Below are 27830 nucleotides of genomic sequence, written 5' to 3' on the forward strand. Positions count from 1 at the left end.
TAGATTTTACATATATATATATATGTATATATATATATATGGAACAAGCAGTATACAGGATAAATAGAAAATAATGAATAAAGGGAAGACAAGAAGATTAAATGAAATTAGAAAAGGCTTCAATTAGACTGACTATATGGTTTCATAAGAAAAGTATCACATTTAGAATTCTTTAGGGTCACTTTAAGAACACAGCATAATGCTGTATATAGATGAAAATATATACTTGTGCAGTAAATTATTGTTTCTCTGATTCTTACCATAAGAAAATGCAAAGGTTTGATTTGTGTTACTGTAGCCTTGTGTGAAATGTGAGGCTTCTGAAATGACACTGGTGTGTCATCAGTATAACAGAAATTTATCTTAGGACCACAACAACCTTTAAAAAAAATACTTTTGTTTAAAAATTTCTTTTGAGTTCCAAATTTTCCTCCCTCCTTTCCTCCTACCCCCCTCCCTTTCTCAGTGAGAAGGCGACCTATATGATATCAGTTATACAAAAGAACACAATTTTTTTTTTGTTGTTTTCTTTTGCAAGGCAAACGGGGGTTAAGTGGCCTGCCCAAGGCCACACAGCTAGGTAATTATTAAGTATATGAGACCAGATTTGAACCCAGGTACTCCTGACTCCAGGGCCCGTGCTTTATCCACTGTGCCACCTAGCCGTCACATAAAGAACACAATTTTAAACTTAATTAGTCTTGATAATAGGAATTTATGTAGAATTTTTGGCTTCAACATTTCAAAAGAGACATTTTCTGGATTATAGGAGGAATTGTTGAATTTGGATTATATGGGCCTTTGGGTCATTTATTTCAGTCTTTTCTTTTGATGGTAGAAAAAAATGATGACCAGAAAGGGTATAAGTAATTTGCCCAAGACTAGACAGGTAGGGGTTTTAGGATTCAAACAGAAGGTCTTTTAGTTTTGTGGGCTTTTTTTTTTTAAACTCCAAATTCAGCTCTTTTAATTCTATGTGATTTTTCCCAGATTATGTTCTTCATTCTTAAAAATTTGCACCTATGAAGTCTTACATCTTTGAAAATAACTGAAGTATAAAAGAACCCTGAAAGCACCATTTCTTGTCTAAAACATTCTCTGACAAATGTTTCAGATTTGGAATTTTTTGTTTTGATCATCTAGATCAGAGTTGTCAAATTTGTGGCCCACAAAATTCAGGAGTGCACCTGAATCAGATTAAAATGTAATTGAGAAATGCTTAGCAAAATAAGTAAAAATACAATACAGTAGAGATGATTTTAATTTATGGTTTTTTAAATCAATATGCAGCCTGCAAGGATCTGTTTTTATTTGACACCACTGACCTAGACCAGTGATTTCCAAGTTGTTGGTCTCTGGATCCCTTTAAACTCTTAAAAAATATTTCCCCTGCTTATTCCCCAAGAACTTTATGTATACATGTATCAATACTTGCCATATTAGAAATTAAGATGCCTAAGTATTATTGTGAAAATAGTTTTTCATTTCAGAGGCACCCTAAAAGAATTTCAGAGAATCACTGATCTAGAAAGATGCTTAGCTTTCTATTTAAATACAAGATATAAAGTCTTAGGACAATTTTAAGCTTAATAAACATAAAACTCAAAACTGCAGTAAGACTTTTATGGCATGCTGTATATTTGTAAAATTTTCTTTTCAGTAAAGTGGTAGCATGACCAGTTCATTAAAGAAATGTATAGGTAGTTAGCAAAGGGTTTAACTGGAAAAAAAAATGGTAATCTGAATATATAATTTGTAAAGATATGAGCAAGCTTTCATCTTAAGTGTTTATTAGTATACATATGACCCATATTTGATTTAATTCTACTAGATATTGTCAGTTTACAAAGCTATGAATATTTAGGTAATTTATCTTTTTTTCAAGATCCAGATAATTTGTTATTTTTATTGAGTGTGTGTATATATATATATATATATATATATATATATATATATATATATATTGACTTTTAATAAAGAGTCATTGATAGTTTTTTCTTTTGTAGAGGATAGGAGTAATCATTAAGTCATTTAAGTCATTAAGTCAATTAAGTAGTCATATCTCATAGTCAAAATACAAAGGAAGTCTAAACTGTTCGTTCTAATTATAGGATTACTTTAGAAAACAAACACCAATATAAAATTTGTGTATCTTTCATTTACATGCTTTCTTAACAATGTATTTCTTTAATTTTTCAAATTAAATGTCAACATCATAAACCTCAGTTAGTGTACTATCTTGTAATATTTGTAAGGTTATTTGTCCCAATAATAAATGGCACAAGACTGTATACTTTTATTTCTGAAATCTCCTTTGTATGGCTTTTCTGTCTCTTATTTAAGTTGACACTTCTTATTGAGAGTTTCTTGACCTTATTATTTCTTTTACTTTCCAATTTGTTGTTTTTAATCTGTTGTGCTCTATGAATCCATATACCATACTTGTTGAATAAAATACGAGTCAGTTTGTTCTGATTCAGGTTTATATGGCCTGCCTTGTATTTTTTAATTCATAAGCTTTCTTACAGCTGTTTAGTCAGTTGGAGGTGGTTTTTTTATAATTTCATTGTTCAAAGCTAAATTTTAATGGATGTTATGTTCTTTAAGACACAGTTCTTTCAATATATTTATATCTTTTAATCATAGACTTTTGGAGAACTTTTTAAAGATAAAGAAACAAAATACTGCTGGTGATCTCACTTTTTTGATGTCTACTATCAGCTATAAAAATAGCTGATATTCAAGCTATCCAAGTCCTCTGTTAAATACTTTATAAAAAATTTGGAGGAAACATGACAGTTTTAAATAAATTAGTTCTTGTCCATCTGTTTTATATTTATGTGTATATAGACATATACATATATATGTATGTTTTTTATTTAATTGTCTTAGAACAATTGTTGTACAAATTTGTTTAGTTTTTATATTATACCAAGTTGACTGCCTGGTAGGAAATTCACATTTCAAATTTATGGTTATATCATAGGAGTAAAAATAATCTGATTTTAAATAAATTTCAGTCTTAGAAAGTTAATTGATGATTCCATAAAACAACAGTTTTTATTTCTGGAAGCATTTTCATATTATTCAATCTGCATTAGCAGAAGAATTTCTTATACCAATGAAATCACATTTATAAATGAAAATTACATGTGTGTAAAGTCAGAGGAATGAAACATATGTACACAGGAATATACTTACATTAAAAGAGGTCAGTAACCCCCAAACGTAATGGAATTCAGAAGTCTTAGATTTAATTTCACTTTGTGAAATTAGACCTGTAATTTTCATGATATAGGGACCTTTGGGGTGAGGAAACTCCCTCTACCAGAACAGTTAACATCTTCTCTAAAACTTAATTATGTTTGAGGATTTCCTTGAGCACTGAGAAAAGCAATGGTATTTTTTAAAATGCCTACCATTTGACATACTCTTCTATGAATTTTGCAAATACTATTTCATTTGATTTTCATTTTTTTTTCATTCTTTTATTGAATTTTGTGAGGTGCCTGTGAGGTTGAGACTTGGCAAAGGTCATCCAGTTAATAAGTATCTGAGGTTGAATTTGAACTCAGGTCTTCTTGCCTCTAGCCCCAGAGCTCTCTGCATTATGATGCCATCTAGCTGCTCTTTAGTGACTTACCCCCAGAGTCAGAGTCAGACTTGAGGTTTGAACTCAGGTTATTTTATCTTTGATACCAATTTCCATGCAGTATATTTTGCTGCATTCCAATTTTGTTACTAGAGGACACATTTCATTTGTAACTTTTAAAAGGTTTTTATGAAAGAGTAGAGGTCAAAATTTTTATATATGTTTTGGAATTGAGCAGTACCGTTTCATTTTTTTATATAAGTAGTTTCACTTAAACAATGTACTGTTCAAAATCTCAATTTACAAAACAAATATAGGTATGATAATTCAAATTAGAGAAGAATTCATCCATTTGATTTCTTTATATGTATCCCTTTTCCAAGTTTAAATGTTTATTGATGGATTATCCACTAACATGCTTGACCAGAGAAGCTGGAGGGCAAAGAAAATTAAAGCTAACCTTTTTAGGCACAGCAGCCAGTTGAAGATTAGCCAGAAACAAAGATTTGTAAAATTGCAACATAGCTCAACAGGAGCACATTACTGTTAATGTTAGCAGAGACAGGGACCTGTGATTTCATTGTTGGATAAGGAAACCCTCTTTACCAATGCAGGTTGGCACCTTCTCTGGGACTTATAGCCTCAGTGGTTTGCTCAATGTCTTCTAACCAAGATGTTTCAAACTTGACCTTAGGTCTTTTGGCTTCAGAATCAGCTTGCTGTCTACTATACCATATTGTACCATGCCTCTTTGTTCAAAGTTATATAATATTATATAATAATAATAATAATGTATTATCAAACAATTATAAAATTGCTATCAGTATAGTCATATTAATAGAATAATGCATTATTAATATGAATACATATGTAACATTTAATTATAAAGAATAAATATAATATTTTCTTCCAAAATTCTATTAATATACAAAATTTACGAACATTAATTGCAGATCTTTAGATGTGGTTGGTACACACCAATGTGACAGCATTTAATGAAAGAACATGCCATTTTTCACACAGTTTACATTGGGATCTTGGTATTAGAGATCTGCACCTAAAAGGGACTTCAGAGACCATATAGGTTAACTCCTTCATTTTAAAGATGAGAAAATTGAGACCTATGAAGTTTAAATGATCTGGTCCATGTTAGACAGGTAGCAAGGGTCAAAAGAAGGATTTGAACTTAGGATCTGTACACTTTACATTATACCATGTGCTCTTAAATAAACATTTTTCTGCTTTTTGAAGCATTGGGGAGAGTCCAGGGATTATAAGGGACCTTCATTATAATATAATCATGCCCTTTTATTTGTGTTCAGTAGATAGAGCTGCCCAGACCTGGAGTTAGGAAGACTCCTCCTCTTTGTGAGTTCACAACCAGCCCCAGACTCTTACTAGCTAGCTGTGTGATCCTGGTCACTTAACCACAGTTTGCCTCAGTTTCTTCATCTGTTAAATGATTTGGAGAAGAAACTGCCAAGAAAACCCCAAAAAGAGTCCCAAAGAGCCAGTAATGAGTAAAAGAACTCAACAACAACAGCAACCAACAACACTAATAATGCATAGCACCATCCTTAGGAGGTTCACAAAGCACTTTATTCCTAACTGCCCAGGACAAGCAGAGATAGGTGCTAGCATGATTTACTCATTTTTCTGAGGAGAGTCACCTGAGACTTGGCAAGGTGAAGTGACTTGTTTTTGTTCCCATAACCAACTGGTTCTGGTTCAATAAGGGCGGAACTTGGACTCTGACTCCCTGGACTATTGTCTGCTCTACTCTACCACATTGCTGCCCTACTGCACGCTTGTCTTTCTTTGTCTTTTTTCTTTGTTATTTACTAAGTGTAGCTTGTTGTTGCTCAGTTTTTTCATTCCTATTCCATTCTTTGTGACTGCATATGGAATTTTCTTGGCAAACATTGGTTTGCCACTTCCTTCTCCAGATTATTTTGCAGATGAGGAAACTGAGGCAAATGGGATTAAATGACTTGCCCAAGGTCTCACAGCTTGTAGGTGTCTGAGACCAGATTTGAATTCAGGAAGAACAGTCTCCTTGATTTCATTCCCATTGCACCACCTAACTGTCCATAAAGTATCACCCCTCTAATAGCTAATGAGAAGCAAACTATTCAGGAGAGTGATCATACTTTAATGCTGAAAGAAACCTTAGAAATCACGAATCTGATAACCCCATTTTGTAATACATAACCATGGCTCAATAGACTTTTAGTCTCTTTGTTGGAAATCAAAATTTATGAAAATGAATGATCTTATAAAGTTTTGCTTATAATCAAAGGAAGTGGAAATTGTGAGAAATATAAGATTATCCCACAAAAGAAAAATTGTACTTATAAAATAATTCTTTGTTGCACTAAAGTTATGTCATTAGATAGAGGCTAGAGTTTTAGGAGTGGGGGGAAAATCCATTGACTTTAAAGACCGCTGCTGGATGATTTCACTGTTTTTGATTTAAGGATGATCTTGTTGATTTAAGGATGATCTTGTTGAACCTTGAGGTCATGGGCTAGTTCATTCTTTTCAAAACCATATATTAATAATACATATACATACATATATATACTTATGCACATACAAGTTCTTATATGTGTATTTGTCTGTGTGTGTGTCTGTATGTGTGTCTATGTGCTTTCAGATTTACAAAATACCTTTTTTTTAATATCCCTGGTGAGGAAGGTAGTATAAGTAATATCATCCTCATGTTATCAATGAGAAAACTAAAGCTTAAATAAAATGACCCAACACAGTAAGTTTGGAAGAAATGTATCCGTGACAGTGGACACTGATTTTGGAGTAAGAGGCCCTATATTCAAATTCTGGTTGGTTTGTTTGTTTGCAAACAAAAAAAAAGTTTGTTTAAACTTGCTATCTATGTGACCTTGGGACATGAGCTTAATTTTCTAAGATGTTAAAGATTTGGATGGGTGGAATTGAGGGAAGAAGAACTTTAAGGCAGAACAATAGCATGAACAATCAGGTCTGAGCAAAGTGTTTGGTTGGATCAAGGGCATCAAAAAGTAGGTCCTTGGGGTTGTTGGGTTGGGGGGGTAGGATTTGTCATGTTGAAGATTTGTAGCATTTAACATTCTGTTTGATGTAGGGTCATAGGGACAGGAAATAGGGCAGGGGAATGTGGCATGAGAAGAAAGGGAAACAAGTGGTCAAATAGAAATTAACATCAGTTGTGAGTTCTTAATACTGGAAGAATTACTGCAATTTTTTTTATAATTTTACTTTGAAATATTTTTTATTTTATATTTTTATTACTATTTTAATTTCTATTTTCTTTGCTTTATGGATTAAAAAATACACAATATCAATTGTCACAGTTTGGTCCTTGGAGATATTCTTACATATTAAAGCCCAATGAGGGAAGAAGAACAGGTCTTGGCAGAGCAACATTGAAAAATACCAAGGAGACTTCATTGTGCTAAGAAATCTAACTGGCAAAGCCAAGACCCGGCTAGGTAATTATTAAGTGTCTGAGGTTGGATTTGAACTCAGGTTCTCCTGACTCCAGGGCTGATGCTCTATCCACTATGCCACCTAGCTGCCCCTCAGTGCTCTTTCAGTTTGAGTTTTGGTCTTGAAGTTTGGGCTAAGATTTTTCACAGGCTTTAGAACTAGATCAGGATTGGCAAAGTGAGCCAAATTCTTTTATCTCCTGCTTTTTTTTTTTTTGATGGCCTACAATCTAAGATTGGTTTTTGCATTTTTTAAAAAATACAGTAAAACTTAACTTAGTTTTTTCTTAATTTAATACAATAAAGTTACTGAGGAGGGAGCTTTCTAACCTAGGAATTCCCTAGACCACTGAAATTATCATTCTAACCCCTCTCCCCTTATAATTTACTATTTTCTTATAGCTCCTCTGTGTCTGCTCTTTAAATGCAGCAATGTTATTCAGTAGATAGCGTTCTGGTCCTGGAACATGAAAGACCTGAGTTCAGAACTTACCTTGTGACTCTGAGGAACTTGCTTAACCTTGTTTTGCCTCAATTTCTCCATCTATAAAATGAGCTAGACTTTTTGCCTTGTATCTTTACCTTGAAACCCCAAATTACAAAGAGACGACTATAACTGAATAGCAATGAACAAAAATCTGTTCTTTTGCATCTTTTTTTTATTTGATTTGATTAAGTGTTTGGGCATCATCCAGTCCCTTGGAAATAAAGATCTGGTTATCTGCTACCAAAGATTAACATTTAAGTGTTAAAATAAAATGGTTGAAGAAATGAACACTGGTTTTAAAAGTCTTCTCAGTTGGCACAAATTCATCAATACTGTTTATTAATGCATTGAGATATTTCTTTCTGGCATAATCTCTACAGGATTTCAGTTATAGAATCATGAAAACCAAAAAGTATCATCTTGAGAGCAGCCTTCAAGAGCATATTTTTTTAAAAATTATATTTCAGAAAAAAACACACTAAAACCTTGTGATCATAATTTGCCCTGTGACTGTTGAAAAAGATAGCTGAGGTTTGACTGTTGGTATTAACAATTCAAAATTTCCTATGACTATTGGTAACCATTTTCATTTTTACCTTTATTCTTGAACTAACATTTCCTGCCTTAAATACTGTATGTTAGAAACTAAATTGGATTAGTTTAATTCAACAGATATTCAGATCATTTTTTTGACTTGAAAAATAAAAATAGCATTTTTAAAATTCTGTCTTTCAGAGTTGACTAGAAGTTATATATCATGCTTAATTAATATTTTGTCTTTCTATTTCCTTTCCTCCTATCACTACATAAAGACATTAATACTGTAGTTTTATCATTTCTATAAATCATAATTCTTTGTTTTCTTTAATACTTTCTTCTATGCCCATAGTTTAACTAATTCTTCATAAATTTGTAAAATATCTCATAAAAGATACTCATAACCTTTTGAATTTTTTTTTAATTCTACATACTGGGGTCCTTTGTTATAGTGCTAGATCTGATTTCACTCTGATCATTTTAGAAATCTTATAGTAAGTCATCTACATCTCGAAATATATTAAAGGTAGAACAAGAATGCAAAAGATTTATTTTGTGGACCATAGTTACATCTTCAGATTATGTTAGACCCACCAACTAATGGGTGGAGACTTTTTTTTGGCATGTTTGGGCATCTAGAGCTCACCTAGCCTACGCAAGTGACTTCTCATCCGTTTTCTGGACATGCTGTACTGTCCTCCCACTATATCTCAGTCTCTTCTTTTCCTAATTCATTATTTGCTATGTACTGCTGACCTGATACTTAGGTTAAGGACAGATAATGGGAACTGAGTTGCTTTGGAGTGCTAGGTCAGAGGCCTCAATCATCAGTGGCAGCACAGGCTGTGTGAGCTGAGGCAAAGTCACAACTCACTGTGTCCTGACATTGCTGAAAACTTAGTTATTGACCTTCTTTGACCCTTTCTTCCTAACACCCCTGGGAATACAGCCAGTTTCCAGGCATTATCCACTCCTGGGAATTAGACAATTTCCTAAGGGTTAATGCTCTTCAGGATAGATTCTGAATACATTCATATAGTGAACAGACCCATCATTTATTAGCTTTTAAGTTATAATTCTGGCTACTGAGCTAAATCCTTTTGGTTCTTCTTATGATTCCAGGAATGATTTTTTTTAAGTTTTGAGATTTATTTTGACCAATACCCCCAAACAAGATAAACTTTGATATTTTCATGGTTTCTTTTAATCAGTGTAATCAGTTACATCTTACATCTAACAGAATCTGATAGTAAACCTAACATTCCACATGGATAGCCTACCACTTCTCTACTATGAGGAAAAAGTGCCTCCTCATCTTCGAACCTTTGGGATCAATTGATCTTTGCCTTTTATTTGAATTCTGATGTATTTTAATCTTGTTTTTCAATTGAAATATGGTAGCTATTTTCATTTATATATGTGTAAATATATATATATATGTAGTTCTCTTGATTCAACTTCCTTTGCACTATATTAGCTTCATATCTTGTGTTTCTAGATTTTTTAAATTCATAATTTATGTTATAATTACATTCCATTGTATTCATGTTTCATACTTTAACCAATTTAGCAATTAATGACCACTTACTTTTTTTCTAGTTCTTTTGCTACCACAAAAATGTTTCTGTCAATACTTTGTTATAAATTAGACCATACTTTCTGTCTTTGACCTCCCAGGTGCCACAAATTCATCAATGTGTTTATCAATTCATTCAGATATTTCTTTCTGGTATGGTTTCCATAGGAAGGTAAAATTCTATCCAGCAATAACAGATTGACAACTATTTAACCACTTAGATTATGAGAAGTTCCCTGAGACACTGAGAGGTTATATGATTTTCCCACCTATAGTAGCACAGACAATGGCATATTGGAGCTCAGACTTGAATTTATGTCTTCCTTCTCTACTCACTAGACCACTCTGTCCCTTTCATGTGTGTTTTAGAGCTTACACATAAAACCACAAAAGAGTGTGTCATGGAATAGCCCTTCTTATGGCTACTTTTCTTCTCTTTGGATTTGGAGACATTAAATCTCTTGGTTTTCTTCTTACCTCTCTTACTCCTCCTATTTTGGTTCTTTCTTCTCCTGACCCCTTCAAGTGGGTTTTCCTCAAGGTTCTCCTGACCTTTTCTCTCTTCAAACTCTCTTGACACTTTTATTCACTTTCAAGCTTTTAACTATCCCCTCTACAATTTGTATCTCCATATATGACTTTGCATCTTCCTGCTTGACATCTCCAAATCACCAGCACCTCAAACTTCAGCATGTCTAAAACCAGCTTCATTATTTTTTCACCAGACCCTACACCTTCTTCATTTTAATGGCTTGATTTTTAAAAAAAATTTTTTTTCATTTTTTGCAAGGCAAATGGGGTTAAGTGGCTTGCCCAAGGCCATACAGCTAAGGTAATTATTAAGTGTCTGAGGCCGCATTTGAACCCAGGTACTCCTGACTCCCGGGCCGGTGCTTTATCCACTGCGCCACCTAGCCTCCCCCATGGCATGATTTTTTAATGGAAGCATGATTCATCCAGTCACCCATGTTCAAAACTTCTTTTTCCTTCACCTGTCATGATCAGAGAGTTAACAAGTTTTGTCAATTCTACCCACCTTCCTTTTTTTTCTTTCTTTGCTAATACCACCACAGTAGTAAAGTATAAGCCCTTATTACTGCCAGCCTAGATTAATGGACTAGCCTCCTAGCATCTCTTCTGATTTCTTTTCTTCTTCCCCTTCAATCATTCCTCACTTGCTGTTGGTCTAATCCTCTCTATTTGTAGACCTGGTTTTGTCCCTCCTCTAATCCAAATCCCACTGTGGCGCACTATTACCAATTGAGGAAAGCTTATCCTAGCATCCAAGGCTGTTTACAGACTGTCAACATTATATCTTTCCAGACTTATCTTGTACAAACCCCTTCCACATATTCTACCATCCAACCATCTCCGGCTGTTTTCTTCTCCTTGTATTTATTGACTCTGTCTGAGCCTTTGCTCGCACTGCTCTTGAGGCTTGAAATGCCCTCCTTACCTGACCTGTTGAATTCTTTACAATCTTGTAGAATATAACTCACATCCTAGAGGATATTATTAATGACTTTTCTATCTTTTCCTGCTTCACATATCACTTTGCTTACATTTCCCTTATTCACTTAACTTGTATTATGATGGAAAGATAGGTGAGAGCTAAAGAGTGAACATCTTTTAATTTTGATCTGAGGATTTTGCATTTTGTCCTGGAAGTTATAAAGAACAACAGGAAATTGAGCATGGGAATGACTTTTTTTTTAGATATCTGTTTTAGGAATATTAACTTGGCAGTTGAATGGAGAATGAATTGACAAGAGGATATACAAGAAGAAGCAGGACTAATCAGGAGACAATTGTAGTCTTCTTGCTGAGAGGTGATGAGAATCCAAATGGGGGCTGAGGTTGTATGATCTTTAGATTTCCAGCAGCTAATGGAGAAATAGTTGAATAATCCAGAGTATTTTGTATGATATGCTTAGCTTTTAGACTGAATCTTGCTATGTAAATTATATATTGTCCTTAAAAATAGGTGGGAAAGGGGCCAGTTAAGGTAGCACAGTGATTAGAGCACCAGCCCTGGAGTCAGGAGGACCTGAATTCAAATTCAGCCTCAGATGCTGTGTGGCCTTGGACAAATCACAAATACATTGCCTTATAAAAATAAAAAAATAGGTGGGACATAAAAATTTTAGTGTATTTTGGGCATGTGTTTTAATTAAATTTATCCATAAAACTGACAGTGGTTTCATGTTAAAGAAATTATTCTTACCAAGAAAGACTCACCAAGAATCAATATATATTGTTAGTGATTAAAAAAACAACAATTCGGTGTTCACATAGTAATTGTTTCTTAAAAGTATAAGGAATGGTATATCCATTTGTTACTTTATGTCTCTGAGTGTAAATGTAAGGGGAGGGAGGGCATGTTTATCCTAGCAAGAGGAAGGCAGAGAGAAGTTTGCCATTGTGGCAAAAATCCCTTTGGGGTAAAAATTTTAAAGCATAACATTGTAATAAGTGCAATAATGTACTTTTGAAAGTGCATTTGCCTACATTGCATAGACTAGACAAAAAGAGTACAAAAAGGGTCATGAGTGAATTTTTGTCCTTTGCCTCAGGCCAGAATTTCATGAAAAATTACTATCAAATATGGAAGATTTCAGAAATATTGAGTTAGTTTTTTTTTTTCTTAAAGAACAGCAACTCAATGAAAACTAATTTATTAAAAAGACCTGGCTTATCAGGATTAAGGTGAAAAGTTGTCTTGGTCCTAGAAGTCTCAACATAGCTAATATTTTAGGAAAAATAGAAGAACCATGATCAGGAAATTTTTGTTTTATCACTCCATATAATCACAAGACCCTTTTATTGTAGTCAGAGACCTGGTTTACATCTTGTCACTATAGATATTGCTGTGTGACCATATACTGGTCACTTAAACTCTCAGTGTTCCAGACAACTATCCAGGACTTTAAATTTCTAAGGAGCAGTTTATCTTTAACCATGAAGGGAACTACCACACTGGAAATTCCCAATATCCATAAAAATCATAATTGTGGTCAAGCAACAACAGTTAGCATTTATATGGCACTTTAGCTTATATTATCTCATTTGATATCTTAATTTTACAAAAGAAAAATTAAGAGAGAGAGATATTAACTGTCTGAGACAGGATTTGAACTAGTCTTTTGAATCCAAGCCTAGTACTCTATTATTGCACCATTTAACTGTCCCAATAAATAATACTAATAAACAATTCTAATTTTTACACACTTCCTTCATATCTCAATCTTTGATGGTTCCTTAGAGAGTCAAAATAAGAGCAAATTTACTTAAAAGCATTTATTGGGCACTTAAATGCAAATTAGATTTATACTAGGATTTTGTGAGGGATTCAGATATTAAAATATCATAGTTTTTTTGCTAAACAAATAATCAACACACATGGAACTTACAACACTAATCTATGCATATATTAAACACATTGTGTGTACTTCAAACTCTCAGTCCTTTGGACTTCTTTTTCAGATTTCTCCCTGCTTAATTTCCTGCTGCTCTCCTACCCAATACCTAGTTTTCCTCTGCTCGTCCAATATTCAGATGTCCTTTGGTCTCTTTGTAATTCTGTAAATAATTGAGTTCCTTGCCCCTTTTTATTAAGAAGATCCTTTTCTAGCCTTAACTCTTGGTACCATCATCTGTTTGAACTGTTCATTCATGTATCATTCTCTGTGTCTTATCCTCAGACTATCTTGTATAACTAAGGAGAATTTCCAAGATCGTGTTGCCTTTCATTCTATTACTTTTTTTTCAATTATACATTGAGTTATACCTCATACTTATTTTCTTTAAAGTTATTTTATTTCAAGCTTCATAATACTCATAACTATTAACAGTAACAATTATAACAATTTGCATTTTATAACATTTTAGCGATTTTAAAATAAAAAAAAGTAAAAAGCCCCCCTTTTTCTTTTTTTTTCTTTGTGGGGAGATGGTAGTAACACTGTCGCCAGCTCCTCTCTCAATCAGTTGTTGTCCATACATAGCTTTCTCACCTCTTACACTGCATCATCCAGGCAAAGACCCACATTGCCTCTTGTGATCTTTCTACTGAACTAAGCTACTGAAATAAATTACTGATCTGTCTACCCTGCTGCAAGTCTTCTACTCAACCATCAAATTGTTTTGATGAACATTTCATTCTGATAATTTCATTTCAATAAATTCCAATATCTTCCTATTATACTCAGAATCAAATATTTGTTTATATTTATCATTGGCTTTAAAGCCCTTCATAAACTGAGCCTTTCCAACCTTTCCAGTCTTCTTAGACTCACTGTCCTTCACTGGGACACTGGCCTTTTTGATCTTCCTCATAGAACACTCTCCTTCGAACTCCCAAGTATTTTCTTTGGCTAGCTTCCATGCCTTAAATACTCTCCCTTCTCATCTCTATGATCTGGCTTTCCTGGCTTCCTTTTAAGTCCTACCTTCTCTAGGGTGCCTTTTCTATCCCCTTAGTTCTAGAACTTTTCCTCTGTTGATTATCTTCAATCTATCCCTTATAAACATACATACATATATATATATATATATATATATATATATATAATTTACATATATTATGCCATTATTTGAATTTGAACATATATATATATATAATATGTATATATTATATATATATATATATTATATATATAGTTTTTACATACTTTTTGTTTGTATGTTCACTCTCCTGTGATCCTGTGAGTTCCTTGAGCACAGAGATTGACTGTTTCCCCCCTCATTTCTATATCTAGATCATCAACCTTGGCCATACCAGGTGCTTAAATGCTTGTAGACTTGACTTGCTGGTGATCAATTTTAAAGAAACACAATGTGAGCTGTTATTTTTTGGTGCTTTTTTGTCATTGTAATGTGTGGTTTGGTTTTAAGATTAACTCCATATGGTAATACTTCAGCTCAATGTAATTTGATTATCTGGCAACCTCACCTTTGTAGAATAAAGCCAAGAACAAGGAAGTTAGCTAAAAGGGTCTCTGATAAACAGAAATAGCTGTCACAAAGTCTATTCATCAATTCATAATATATGCCCCAGGTCCTCACAGTGTGATATAGGAGAACAAGCACTTGATGTAGAAATGGGAAATGAGGGTTCAAATCCAGACTCTTTTAATTCTTAGCCATTTATAACTTTTCTGAGTCTCAATTTCTAGAGATGGAAACAATAACACTTGAATTACCTCTCAGGGTTCTTGTGAGAAAATAGCTTTATGAACTGTGAATAATTGTATGAATATAACAGATTGCTTAGAAGTAACCCACTTGATCATCCACATTCCAAAGGGCAGAACAGATAGGAAGCTGTGACTTAAAAAATGGAGAGAGGGCTGCCATAAGTAGACAGTACTAACAGCAGCAAGAATAACAACCTAGATAACAGCCTTATAGAAAGGAATTAGAACAATATAAACAGATATACCAGGACTTAGAAAACAGTATGAATGGGGTCATTTAGTGAGGGCACAAATTAGCTGCATTTCTCAGTAGACATTGGGAATGTTGTGGTATTAAAATGTGATGTAATATTTGAAATTCACAAGTATTACCATGAGTCATTGAGAAAATAAAGTAAAATTAGGTTACATTTGGTTAGTTAAAGAAAGCAGGAACTAATGCGAATTTTTGTATTAATGATATTTAAAATTATTAGTGTTTTATTTTGACATAAAGTAATAATACTAATTGTAATATGGTACTTTAAAATTTCCAGGGGGGCTTTACATATGTCATTATTTGAATTTGAACCCAGGTCTTTTGGATTACAAGTAGAGCATTCTGTCCTTGAATACTTAACAATAATTCTCTGCCAAAATGTACATTTTCCACAAATTTGTCTAAGTAAAATCACTTAATAGAATGTTTGTGATTGATAGTACATGCCCCTTTCCATTCTCAGAGGGTACAGTCCGTTCACTGAAAGAATAATGTGTACTTTAACTTGAATAGTTTGCTCCTAACATTGTCTATTGTATTTGATCAAAGGGTTTTTATTTTTTTTTATTTCAACATAGTCTTCATTTGCAATATTTGTAGTCATTGAGTTTTAAACCAGGCTCAGGGTGCTTACTAGTTGTTTGACTTGGACAAATCACTTCACTTCTGTTTGTCTCAGTTTCCTCAGTTATAAAATGGGTATCATCATCATCATCATCATCATCATCATCATCATAAATACCTCCCAGGGTTGCTGTAAGGATAAAATAAAATAATATTTATAAAGTCCTTAGTATAGTGCCTAGAATATGGTAGGTGCTCAATAAGTCCATGTTCTATTCCTCTTCATATTTTTTCTTTTGGTTTGGCCTTTTTTTAATAATTCTGAATCATTTTATTTAAAATCATCCTATGTTGCTTTGAATTCTTTATAGCCATCACTCTTTATTGTGAAGTATTATTCCATAATGTTTATATATCATAATATTTGGACATTCCCTAATCATTGAACATATCTTTTGTTATCAATTATTTGTTACTATAGTAATGATATAATCTTATTCATTACTTGGTTTCTGAAGTTATTGTACCTTAGCTTCAAAGAAAATTATAAAGGAATATGGAAAAAACTCAAAATGCAAAAAAATAGGATACATACAAACATATAAGCACATGCATACAGAGACTCATTTATATATTGTTAGTACATAATTGTTTGGGAAGCTATTATAAATAAATACTGTATTTCATAAAAGATTTTTCTAGTTTGGTTAAATTTTAAAAATGAGTATATGTTGACATCCATTACTGATTTTGCCTCAGTTTCCTTTTAAAGTCAAATAGTAGATTTTTATCAGAATTTTAATATAATGATTTTTTCCCAGTTTGCATTTGCTATAATTGCCTTGATTTTGTAAAAAAAAAAAAGTTTTAAAATCAGAATTGTTTATTTTTCTTTATATGATGGTCTCTCATAATGAGTAAGGGATTCTTCTTTTCCTCGCCATAGTGAGAGATATAATCTTCTATTCTCTTCTAAACTCTTCCAGTACTTTTTATTATTATTGCATTTTATCCCTTAGAGATTTATAGTATGTAATATGATCCTTTTAAAAACTTATCTGCTTCTGGTTTGTTCATTTATTGACTTCTTAATCTTCATATGAATTTTCATTCTATTTTGTCAAATTCTATTAAGCAACCTCTTGGGACTTAATTGGTATATTTTTAAAAATCTGTAGAATAATTTTAGTAGTGCTGGTATTTTTGCTGTATTGTTTGGACTAATCATAAAAATTAAATGACTTTAAATTTTTTGTTTATTTCTGAGATTGTTTTATTATATTTTTGTAAATCCTATGTCTATTGAATTTACTTTGATACATATAATGCATTCTTTTGATATTTTGAATACTTTCCCTCTTTCTATATGTTTTTAATGTTTTGTTGGTAATGTGCAAAATCTGTGCCTTTATTTTATATTCTGCAATTTTCCTGAAGACATAATTTCTGTTGATTCCTTAAGGTTTTCTAAGTAATATCATATTACGTGACTATAGAAAAAAAATTATACTTCTTCTTTGATCATACTCATTCTCACAACATCCCAGATCTCTTGATTTTATTTTTTACTGTAAACACTTCCCTTGACCATCATTTGCTCTGAAAACCTCCATCCTCCTCCAGTCCTAGTTCTTTGATTATTGTTGACCTGTAGTAATTTGGATCTAAATTACTTGTTCATTGATTTATAAAGTGATCTGTCCTAAGAATTACTGATTCTTAGAAAGCAAAGAAATCTCTGTTTTCATAATGTCTCTCATTCAAAGTGGAATTTCTAAAGAACATTTGTTATCTACTCCTTGCTGCATAAAACACTGATTTATATTAGCCTTTTTCATGGTTACAAGAAATTTCCTTTGTATCTGGAATTTCTTTTTCAAAGGCACTCAGCTCTGATTTTCTTGGGGTGGATAATTAGAAGTCAGTCATCTTACTGAAATTTCTTATTTTCTCATTGAAAAACTTGAAGCTTTACTGAATATCTGATTTTGAAACTTTAGCCTATATTTTTGCTTTAATTTCTGGTCCTCTGGATAGTCTGACATTATTTGAATAGTTAATTGTTGATAGTGAATTGCCTCTTCTTGGCTCTTTACAAGAATTTTTTTTCTTAAATTCTGACTTGAATTTAGTCCCTTTTCCTTGCTATTTGATGAGAAACTTGTTTTTATTTTCTGAAATAAAGTATTCAGGTTGTTTCATTGCATTTTTTCTGGGTGTTCAATAGTTTTCAGGTTTTCATTGCCTACTTCTTTAAAGGCTGTTACTTTGGTTTGTTCAGATGCCAAGAGTTCTATCAATTTTTCTGTCCTTTAATTTTGTTCTGGTATTTATTCCATTTCCGTATTAACAGTATTTTCCTTCTTATGAATTTTAAGCTTGATTCTTCTATAGAATTTTCCACAATCATCCTTTTCATCAGCCCTGTTCACATTTGCCAATCTTACAACCTGATGATATTTGATGATGGGTCTCAAGTAGTTTGAAGAGATATAGAAATTCAAGTAATAGTTTCTAATTATGGAATGAAAAGTACCGTTTAGTGTTATTTTAGTCTTAGCCTTATTTCTTTTGAATTTCTATCATAATCATAAAATTTTATAACTGAAGATCGACTCCTGTTTTAGAAATCATGAAATTTGTAAATTCAAGTCATAGATTCTAATTATGAATTGAAAAATGCTGTGTGATATTATTTTAGTTTTAGCCTTTTTTCTTTTGAGTTTTTTGATAATCATAAAATTTTAACACAAAAGGGGATTAAGGAGTAGTTTGACTCCCAATTTTGCAAATCAGGAAATAATGGAAATTCAAGTCATGGGTTCTAATTATGAATTGAAAAGTACTATTTGGTATAATTTTAGTCTTAGCATTATTTCTTTTGAATTTCTATTATAATCATAAAATTTTAGAACTGAAGAGAATTGAAAAATAGTTCGACTCCTGTTTTACAAATCAGGAAATCTGCTTTTTTTTTTTTTTTTTTTTTTAAGGCAATGGGGTTAAGTGACTTGCCCGAAGTCACACAGTAAGGCAATTATTAAATGTCTGAGGCTGGATTTGAACTTAGGTCTTCCTGCGCTTTATCCACTGCACCACCTAGCTGCTCAAAATCAGGAAATATGGAAATTCAAGCCATAGTTCTAATTATGGATTGAAAAGTACTGTTGGTATTAGTTTAATCTTAGCCTTATTTCTTTTGAACATCTATGATAATCATCAAATTTTGGAAATGAAGGGGATCGAAGAGTAGTTTGACTCCTTGTTTTACGAATCAGGAAACTGAAGCTTAAGGAAGGGCTGGCTTAAATAAAGGTTTCCTATTTCCACTCCAGTGCTCTTGCCACTAGACCTCTTGATAATTTGTCCCTTAAACTCTCTCATAATATTTTTCTTTTTTTTTTTTTGACCATCTCTCCCTTTGGAGGATACAGTGTTGTTTTATGACATGAGGTCATTTAATCCCTTTCTTTAGAAATATGTTTGTAACCCAGTTCTTGCCCCCTTGTAATGCCCAGTGAACGCCTAGTGCCCCACATCAGAAGAGAGCTTGGCAAGATTGGTAGGCTCTGGTCACGAGCGCCCAGGGATTGGAGGAAGGGGTGTGAACAGGTCAGGGTCGAGGTGGATTGGCAGAGCTGGAGCTGGTGGGAGGTGGGAAGCTTACATCATTTCCCTGTAGAAGGGCCCTCTCTGACCGGTGCTGTCAGGCCCGGACTTAGAAGAGTGTGATCAGTTTCCCACATGTTCCCAGATCCCCCAAAGCCGGCCCAGGAGCTCCCCAGCTTCTGCTGCCGCACTGCCAAGCCTGTGCTTGTAGACCACACTGTCAATAAGTAACCCCGTGCAGCCAGTGCCACCGCTCCACTCTCCCCAGCTCCGTGGCTCTCTGCTCCGCCCCATCCCTGCTCTTTCTCTGCTGCTCAGAGCAGCTTCCTGCTTTTTTCATGAAAGCTGGGTTTCTATAAGGCTAGTGTTCTTTTACTGAAAGAATTATTTTCATAACTCTGGAGTTTTGTGGTGGTGGCCGTGGGTTTTGCGTTGGCTTTTTTTTTTTCTTGGACAAGGTTAAAAAAAAACAAAACCAGAGGCTTTGGGGGAAAAAAAAGGCAAAAATCATCATGAGGGTTGTTGTCACATCGTGCCGGTGTTATAACCACCTCTGTAAGACTGCTGCACTGAAAACATTTCTGTGAGAGGTATGTGCTTGAAAACCCGAAAGGTGGATGAATGGTGGCTCTCCAGGTTGTGTGAGTCCTAGACATGTTGAAGGCCTTTGGGGGTATTTCCTCCCTAGGGCTTTGATAGGAGAAAAAGGCAAACATTCCATTCGACAGTGCAGTTAAGATGTGCTTTATCCGTAATTCTTCCCTACTCCTGAAACCCCAGTCCTAGCTGTGGTGCAAAGTAATATAGTATCATCAAATCCATAGGATTCTTCCAGGTTACTTTTGAATATTGGTGTTGGTAAAGCCAGGAGTATGATTCTAATTCTTAACTCATTATTTTCGAGTCACCTGACAAAAGATAAATAAAATATTGGCACCACATAGTCTAGAGAATCCCACATGAAGTTTTTCAGCTGACAGATGACTAAAGTGAAAGGAAATGTTTGTTGCTTTTCTTTCACCTAGAGAAGATTTTTTTTTTTTTAGAGTTAGACAATTTAAGTTTCAGTGGGAAAAATTTCAAGGTCCCCTCGAAATTTAGAGATATATATCTAGCATTATCTGATGTGTGTGATTCTACTTAAATAATTTTCAGGCCCGGAGGAATTGGCACATATGTTTGTTTATCTTTCCAAAAATAAGGAATGGTGGGAAAATGTAACATTTTTATGAGATAAAAGCATAATATAGCACCAAAAGAAAAGCAGAGACTAGTGATTTAGACTTAAAATGGTTTCATCCCATTCTGCTTCTAAAGAATTTATGGAAAACACTGATCTTTGAAAGTAGATAAATATATTAACAATAGTACAAGAATTTTTATGGTATATGTAGAAAATGTGAACTACATATTTTATAGAGATATTTAAAAGTGATTCAGTAGATTCTATGTGAGTTTAAAGTATCATTTTCACAAGACAGAACTTGTCAAAAATAAATATTTTCCTTGATTTTTTGAAAACTTTGATTTTAACTCATATTCTGCTAAAATTAGTTTCTGTATCAAGTAAAGAGAAAGGAAGATCAAACTTTTTTTTATAATTTTTCTCTAGAGAAAGTAGTTCTTAATCTAACAAATATCTTAGACACAGTGAAGATACTGGCTCTTTTAATCTACTCTACTCTCCTCCCTTACCTCCCTCCACTCCCCCTGTCCAAAGAATTTGAGGAAATAAGAATCTTAGATACCCCAGAGATACCTGAACAAGTTAAACCTGAACAAGAATATGCTTTACAGTACAGCCAGCCTGGATGACTAACCAGGTTTTGCTTAAGAGCCTCCCCAAAGTAGGAGCCCATTGCTTATCAAGGCACCCCATTCCATTTTTTTGAACACTTCTAATTGTTAGAAATATGTCCTTATATCATATTGAAATCTACTTTACTATGTCTTCCACCTGTTGCTCTTAATTTTCCCCTTTCAGACTAAGTAGAACAAGTTTAAACTATGGCATTATAATACTTTCACATTATAATACTTAAGATAACTTGAAGACAATTATGTTCCCTTATTCTTTTGCATAAATATCCTTAATTTATTCTGTTGTTTTTTCACATATCATGGTGGTTGTTCTATTCAGAGCCTGTTCTAGGCAATCACTCTTAAGAGTCACAATTGATGATTCTTAAACACAATATTCCTAGATGTTGTCTGACCAGAGAAGAATAGAGTGAATAATTTTCACTCTAATCTTGTATATTCTCCCTCTCTTACTGTAGCCTTAGCCATATCATCCTATTGCTCTTAAGTTCATAATTCATAACTGAGAACTTTTTCAGACCAAATGCTATCTCGTTCCTATGGCATTCTTTAACCTGTGCTTGTAATGTGCCTAAAAGATTCTATAATATTGTTTTTTCTCTACTTGAGGAATTTGTCTTTAATTTTTCCTAAGGATTTATCATGAATCTTTATTATCTTAGTAAAAGGGAAATTCATGAACAAAAACAGATTTTTAGAAGAATTACAATTTCTATAGAAACATTGGTTTTTATAGAAAACTAATAAAAGTTCAATGAACCAGATTTAGTTGGGTTTTTTGGTACTTCACTATTTAGAAGGAGCTTTTCTCCTTCCCTTTCCTCTACTGCCTTAAAAAACGATATCAGGACTTTTAAGTTTTTAAAAAGCAACTTCCTGGGGCCCATCCTTTGTTAGGCACTATCTGAATTCCAGCATTTTCAGTCCAGAGCTATGAAGAGTGCCATTCCAAATGTTATCTCAGAAACCTTGAAAGATTCTTAATCACCAATGAATAATTATGCTATGTGCATATTGTTGTTATGAGACTATCAAATAAGTGAACTGATTAAAATAATTTAGAAAGGTTTTCAGCAGTAAATATTGGACAAAAAATGTTTGTGGGAAAAGTTAACCAGAATGACCTATTCCTCAAATGTTACATTTAAACGAGGTTTTTTTTTAAACTATTGATTTCTTTTGAAATTAAAGCAAATACTTTATTAACCCTACTTTCTGGTACTGTAGTACTAGCAGTCTTTGCAACAGTTTTCTTAGCTAACTAGCTATTTGATGTGGGAAGGTCAGTTTTCTACTCTGGGGTTCAGTTTTCTCATGTGTAAAATGAATGCTTGGGCTAAAAATAGTAACAAAATGATATTTCATCAAGAATTTGCATATTCCATGACAGGAACTTTGCTAGGTGCTTGGGATACAAAAACAAAGATCTTGCAATATTTTAAGGGGTCCAAAGCACATTTTTCAATGTTATTTTGTTTGATCCTCACAAAACACCAGCAAGTAAAAGTGCTATAGTTCTTGCTGTTGTGTCCATTTTACAGATGAGGAAACTGTCCCAGAGAGGAACTGATAAATGCTTAGAGGCAGGATTCAAGCCTGGATCTTTTCAGATCTTTTCAGCACTATGTCTACTGTCCTAAGCAAGTTTTGATGATTTATTTATCTGTCAAAATTTCTAGTTATATGTTTCTAGAGTATAGCATAGCCAGCTTTAAAAAAAAAAACAAAAAGAAAATCATGAATTTGAAAGGAATGATAATCTAGGTGAAACTCTGTAAGAACTGTGTGAATATCTCTTATTAAGTGATAGTATGGGACAAGTCATTCCCCAATTGACAAATGGTCAGAGGATATGCAAAGGCGATTTACAGATGAGGAAATCAAAGCGATCCATAGTCATATGAAAAATTGCTCTAAATCACTACTTATTAGAGAAAATGCAAATTAAAGCGTCTCTGAGGTACCACCTCACACCCCTCAGATTGACCAGTATGACCAGAAAGGACAATGATCAATTTTGGAAGGGATGTGGGAAATCTGGGACACTAATGCATTTTTGGTGGAGCTGTGAACTCATCCAACCTTTCTGGAGAGCAATTTGGAATTACACGCAAAGGGCAACAAACATGTGCATAACATACCCTTTGATCCAGAAATACTACTACTGGGTCTATACCCTGAAGAGATCATGAAAAAGGGGTAAAAACATTACTTGTACAAAAATATTCATAGTAGCCCTGTTTGTGGGGGCAAAGAATTGGAAATTGAGTGAATGTCCTTCATTTGGGGAATGGCTTAAAAAACTGTGGTATATGCATGTGATGGAACACTATTGTTCTATTAGAAACCGGGAGGGATGGGAATTCAGGGAAGCCTGGGAGGATTTGCATGATCTGATGCTGAGCGAGATGAGCAGAATGAGAAAAATATTTTATACTGTAGCAGCAACATGGGGGTGATGATCAATCTTGAAGGACTTGATCATTCCATCAGTGCAACAATCAGGGACAATTTTGGGTTATCTGTGATGGAGAATACCATCTGTATCCAAGAGAAAGAATTGTGGAGTTTGAACAAAGACCAAAGACTATTACCTTCAATTTAGGGGAAAAAAAAGTTTTCTTATTATGTAATTTTGCTATCCCTTATACTTAATTTTACTTCCTTAAGGACATGATTTCTCTCTCATCACATTCAACTTAGATCAATGTATACCATGGAAGCAATGTAAAAACTAACAGACTGCCTTCATTGTGGGGAGGGAAGCAAAAATAGGGGAAAAAATTGTAAAACTCAAAATAAATAAAGTCTTTCTTTTTTTTTTTTTAAAAAAAAAGAGGTAGTATGGAGTAATGAATAGATAGATGATTTCAAAGTCAGGAAGAAGTCAATTCAAAGCTTGTCTCTTACATGTTCTGGCTATGTGACTCTGGGTTACTCCTTTAAGTATCTCAGTGTTCTATGCAGCTATGTAAATGAGACCATAGGTTGTAGGAAAGGTACCAACTTGCATTAGCTGAAGAGATTTCTTGATGTAACAGGTTTTTTTCCTGATTTTTGCAAGGCAATAGAGTTAAGTGACTCACCCAAGGTCACACAGCTAAATAATTATTAAGTTTTGGAGACTGGATTTGAACTCAGATCTTCCTGACTCCAGGACTAGTGCTCTATCTACCATGTCATCTAGCTGCCCTGGATCTAATAGTTCTTTATACTAATGAAATTGCAGATCTAGTTGCTAACCTTATTCCTGCTAATAAAGAGAATATCTCTAAAGAAACTGAAAGTATTTTGTAGAATTTGTTACTTTTGTGTTACTTTTGGTATCTTTAGAACATGTAGACTAGAAGAGTGACGATATTTTACAAATGAGAAAACTGAAGCCTATATACAGTTTAAGGGACTTGCCTAAGGTCATAGAGATAGTAAGGGTCAGTAGCTATAGTTGAACCACTGCCCCCCCAATAAAGCTTTATTAAAGGCTATTTTTATCTCACAAAGTAAATAAGAGAATATGGTGAAACAAAATTAAGGGTAATTCAAAACCAAGGGAAGAAAAATAATGTTGTTGGTCAGTTGTTTCAGTTGTGTCTGATTCTTTTTGACCCCATTTGGGGTCTTCTTGGAAAGCTACTGGAATGGTTTGCCATTTCCTTCTCCATCTTATTTTAACGGTTGAGGAAACTGAGGGAAACAGGGCAAAATGACTTGCCCAGGGTCACCTAGCTACTAAGTCTCTGAGCCCAAATTTGAACTCAGAATGATGAGTCTTCCTTGTGCTTTATCTGCTGTGCCATCTAGCTGCCTCAAAAATAGATGAATTTAGTTAAATATAGGGATGGGGGAGCAGAAATGAAGTAAAACGAGAATTTAGTTTTGTTAAAAAATAAAACAAATAATAGGCTTACTTCAATGTGCCCAGAAGTGTTGCCAACAGCAAAGATACTAAATATGTGTACTCTTGAGTATATTTTGAACCAGATTGAAAAATAATTGGCAAATATTTTGAAAATAAATAAAAATAGAACAAAATAGATCAAATGTTAATGTAAGGTTATCCAATCTAATATGAGGCCCACAGGGATCCTTGTCTATGATTTAGTGACCATTGTTTCTATCTAAATTTGACCTTTCATAGACTTATGGAACACTTCTTTCAAGGGAATATGAAGTTTATAGGAATTAAGGTTTTTATTATATAAATCAATGCAGATTTTAATGAAGAACAACTGAGAAATATTGATAGGCCTATTGCAGAGGTCAGTAGCTCATGTTCATCCTCCTTTCACTTGTTAATATCCATTCCCTGCAAATCCAATTTGTATACATTTTAAGAATGTCTGTGGTCAGATTTGAACTTAGAAAGATGAGTCTTCTTGATTCCAGGCCTGACTGAACTACCTCACTGCCCAGATGAGTATGACGAATAAAAAGTCTTTATTAAGTACCGGAGTTTAAGAGATAGTATGATCTAGTAGACAGAAAACTGATCTTGAAGCCAGGAAAAGCCATCTTCAAGTCTGTCCTCTGACACATATCAATGGTTTGAGCCTAGGTAAGTCTCATTGCTCCAGAGGTACCTAGATGGTGCAGTGAGAATAGAGCTGGAGTCAGGAAGATCCCAGTTCAAATCAGGTCTTAGACACTTTTTAACTGTGTGACCCTGGACAAGTCACTGCCTGTAGACAGTAAAATATAATAATAGTACCCTGCTCTGTTGTGAGAATCAAATGAGATTTTTTTTAAAAAAATGTGTAAAAAGCACTTAGCCAGTGGTTGACTATATCAATGCTTATTTCTTCCCCTTCCCTGCCCCCAAATCCTGGCAGTATTCTGAGGCTATTAAGTGATTTGTGAAAGCACTGATCGAGTTAGTTAAAGGGGGGGGGGGCTTTTTACAATCCATACAAATTAAATCACAGATCAAGCCCCTATCTGTTCTTTGTGCCATGCTCTAAGCACTGAAAATACAAATATAAAAATGAAATAGTTCCTGCCATCAAGAAACTTACATTTTATACATTTTATCTGGGAAGGGAATCTGCATATGCAAATATATGCAAAATAAGTATTTAGAAATAATTGAATGACACCTCCAGGTAGGTAGGGGTGGAGAGAGGCTTCCCACAGTTGGCTGCACAGCCTATTGAGTTAGTCCATCAATTCATTTGTCTTGTACTTTTGGCTGCTGCTTCAGGGCACCATACAGGGATGGGCAATTAGGCAGGGAAGGGAATAGGAGGAAAGAGGCAGGTTGATTGCACTTGGAAAAGGGTACTTCCCACAATCCTAGGATGCTCCCTATTTTTATATTACCACCATTCTTCTGATGATGCGATATGATTATGAATCAGAGTACCTCACTCTCTAGAGAATAAAAATTTCAGGTGGTCCAAAAATCAACAGACAGATACATTGTTGATGTAAGTAAGGCAGGGCACATTAATGGTGACTTATCCTTGGAACGTAACATAAAAATTAACATTCAGGAAATGTGTATGGAAGAAAGGATGACAGATGGACAAAATCTACACATATGCCCATGGGATGTTAAGGAGCCTAAGAAGAGTGTCAGCTTCCAGGGTAGATTCTTTGTGGGAGATTAATGCGAAAATGGGTAATGAAAACATATGGATGGATTGTTGTGCTTATGGAGTGGATACCTGTTAGAATGAGATCCTTGATCCGTTGAAGGATTTAGTGCAAATGTGGTCTTAGAATTTAAATTCTATATCTCATTGGGAACCTTAGCAGTCAGAGATATCTCACTGTAGTTATCTCACTGACGAGCCTGGACTGCTCCAGTGCAGTCATAGTAAGGTTCTGTACTGACTCTAAACATTCTGTATAGAAACAAAGCTATAGATACTGACACTAAAGACTCTGCATTCTCTGCTGAAAACTTTTAGGTTCTTAAGATACAAGAGACTGTGGTTTTTCTGAGACTGTTGTTGCATACTAAGTGTGTAGTACTATATAAGTTGAAGTAGAATTCAGTGACACCTTAATTTATACATCCTCTGAGGACCAAGCTTCCTACTAATGAAATTTAAAAAATTTTAAATCTGTAAATCATGGGAAGAACTGTTCTTGTTTCTCTTATGCATGCATAATAAAAATATATCCACAGATAACTGTACACTTGCTGACCATAACCAACCATTTTCCCTGTCTGAACTGAGAATCTGATCTCCCTTTGTCACCTCCACTAACTCAGAGCCCAAGTCCTTATCTTTCTTTTTCTGAAGACTCTCAGGTATATTTTTTTTGATTGTCATCAGTTACCAATATTGCATTTCTATCTGCATCTCTCATGTAGATTGCCTTCTCTTCACTTATACAGCTGCACTGGTTGGGTCTTCATCACTTCTTGGCTGAATTATGGCAGTAACTTTCTAATTGGTCTCTCTGCTTCAAGTCTTTTTTTTTTTTGTTCCAATCCATCCTCCCCACAGACACCAAAGTTATTTTCCTGTAGCCCAGGTCTGACCATGTCATCTCCACCCTGATAATAAACTCCAGTGGCTTTCTGCTATCTTTATGTTGATAGATGATGAGTAAATTTAGAGAATCTATCCCAAATGCTCATATGCCTTATTTATGCCTGACCTGTGATGGAGTATTCTGAGCTCATATTGGTTTGATCAGCCACAGTTGAACACACTGTAACCTGACTCTAACATAGTGATGTCCTTTTCAAGAATG

General features: G+C 34.0%; 1 protein-coding gene across 12 annotated transcripts in view; it reads left to right on the top strand.

Moving 5' to 3' along the window:
* Positions 1-27830, top strand: part of LOC141507078 (HMG box transcription factor BBX-like) — a 369819-nt gene that overhangs the window by 73104 nt on the left and 268885 nt on the right. For 2 of the 12 annotated variants that reach the window (XM_074214424.1, XM_074214430.1), the window contains exon 1: positions 16970-19894. The exons of the other annotated variants lie outside the window; for them this stretch is intronic. The gene's annotated coding sequence lies outside the window, so the exon portion shown is untranslated. Of the gene's footprint in view, positions 1-16969; positions 19895-27830 lie in introns of those variants that run through there. 12 annotated transcript variants of the gene reach the window in all.

Source organism: Macrotis lagotis, chromosome 1, assembly GCF_037893015.1.
Source record: "Macrotis lagotis isolate mMagLag1 chromosome 1, bilby.v1.9.chrom.fasta, whole genome shotgun sequence".
NCBI lineage: Eukaryota > Metazoa > Chordata > Mammalia > Peramelemorphia > Peramelidae > Macrotis > Macrotis lagotis.